General features: G+C 43.2%; 1 pseudogene; it reads left to right on the top strand.

Annotated features, from left to right (window-relative positions):
• Nucleotides 1–983: 983 nt before the first annotated feature.
• Nucleotides 984–1,723, top strand: LOC112617861 (annotated as a pseudogene).
• Nucleotides 1,724–2,330: the final 607 nt, after the last annotated feature.

Raw genomic sequence — 2,330 nt, forward strand, 5'->3', positions numbered from 1 at the left:
ATTAGCAGATAAGAACTACAAAGCAGTGTGTAAGTGTGTGTGTGTGTATTTTTTCAAGGACTTAAAGGAAAATATGAAAGAAGGAATAAATGAATTAAAAAGGAAACTCAGAAGGAAAATGGGAACTGGAAACAATCAAATAAAACTTTTAGAGTTTAAAAATTTATTCAAATGAAAAGCTTACTTGATGTACTTAATAGCAGATCAAAGATGGCAGATGATAAAGTCATTGAACTTGAAAATAAATCATTTAAATTATTGAGTCTAAAGTTGAAGAAAAAACATTCAAGCAAAAATATTCACTGATATGTGAGAAAATATCAGTCATCAAACATATTTGTAATCAGAGTCCCAAAAAAAGACAGTAAATGGACGGATTAAAATGTTTTATAATCAGTAGTGAAAATATCCCAAAATTGGTACAAACCTTAAACTTATATATTCAACAAATTTAATGACCCTAAAGAGAGGTACAAATGCATTCAAATGAAATACACCTAGGCAAATCACAACTATGCAGCCAACATCTAAAGATGAAGACAAAAGCATGGAAGTATCCAAAGAAAAATGATACAATACATTCAGAGAAACTACAACATATTTAATGTCTGACCACTCATCAGAAAGAACTGAGGCAGGGTGGAGACCACATCCACCCCACAAGCAAAAACCCTCTCTTCTTGCCACTTCCCACGGGTCCACACCTACCTGCCATTCAGCTTACCATGGATGAGGCTACTGCTGAGCTCATCATTAACAGATAGCAAGAGCAAGGGCTGCTTGGCTGCTTGGCGGGCAAGTGTTCCCCACCCTACTCCAGACAGTCTTCCCTTCTTCCACGGTGGGGCACCCACTGGCACCAAGGCATGATGGTGGGCATGGGGTAGAAGGACCCTTACAGGGGCAGTGAGGCCCAGAGCAAGTGCTGCATCCTGACCCTGAAGTTGCCCATGGAGCACCGCATCACCACCAGCTAGCATGACATGAAGACGGTTTGGCACTGTACCTTCTACATTGAGGTGTGTGTGGCTCCCCAGGAGCACTCTGTGCTGCTGGCCCAAGCGCTCCCCAGCCCCAAATCCCAAGTCAGTCCTGAGGAGATGACCCAGATCATGTGTGAGACCTTCAATACCCCAACACCTGGATGGTCCTGTATAGGACCATCCAGGCTGCACTGTCCCTATATACCTTTGGCTGTACCACTGGCCTCATGATAGACTGCGATGATGGGGTCACCCACACTGTGGGTGTCTACAAGGGGTATGCCTTCCCCCACACCATTCTGGGTCTGCACCTGGCTGGTGGGGATCTGAGCGACTACCGCATGAAGATCCTCAGGGAATGCAGCTACAGTTTCACCACCACTGCCCAGTGGGAAGCAGTGCATGACATCTAGGAAAAACTGTACTTTTTCACCCTGTACTTCAAGCAGGAGATGGCCACCACAGCCTCCAGGTCCTCCTTGGAGAAGAGCTGTGAGGTGCCCAATGGTCAGGTGATCACCCTTGGCAACAAGTGGTTCTGCTGCCCAGAAGCTCTCTTCCAACCTTCCTTCCTAGGCATGGAATCTTGTGGCATCCATGAAACTGTCTTCAATTCTATCAATCTGTTTTCAATTCAATTCTATCTGCAAGGACCTATATGTCAACACAGTGCTGTGTGGTTGCACTATTGTGCATCTAGGCGTCACAGGCAGAATACAGATCACCAGCCTGTCTCCTAACATAGAGAAGATTGACTTCATGACTACCTATGAGATCAACTACTTGGTGTGGATCAATGGCTCCATCCTAGCCTTGCTGTCCACCTTCCAGCAGATGTGGATCAGAAGACAGGAAGAAGACTATGGTTACTTAATTGTGTTACACCTTTTATTAACTTACACAGAAAACAAGATGAGATTGGATATGATTTTATGTTATTTTATTTTATTATTTTTGCTTGACTTGGGATTTTAAAACTGGAATGGTGAGGTGACCGCAGTAGTTTGGAGTGAGCATCCCCAAAGTTCTATAATATGGCCATGGAGTACTTTAATTGTACATTCTTATTGTTTTTGTCTTTTTTTTCTCTTCTTTCTTTCCTTTTTCTTCCAGATAGGGACCTCATTCTGTTGCCCAAGCTCAAGTGTAGTGCAGTGGCACAATCGTAGATCACTGTAGCCTCTCTAACTCCTGGGCTCAAACAGTCTTGTAGCCTCAGCCTTTGAGTAGTTGGGAAAATAAGCATGCACCACCACATCCCACTACTGTTTTTTTTTGTTTTTGTTTTTGTTTTTTTGTTTTTTTTTGTAGAGATAAGGTCTCCCTATATTGCCCAGGGTAGTCTCC

Source organism: Theropithecus gelada, unplaced genomic scaffold (genome assembly GCF_003255815.1).
Source record: "Theropithecus gelada isolate Dixy unplaced genomic scaffold, Tgel_1.0 HiC_scaffold_5297, whole genome shotgun sequence".
NCBI classification, from domain to species: domain Eukaryota; kingdom Metazoa; phylum Chordata; class Mammalia; order Primates; family Cercopithecidae; genus Theropithecus; species Theropithecus gelada.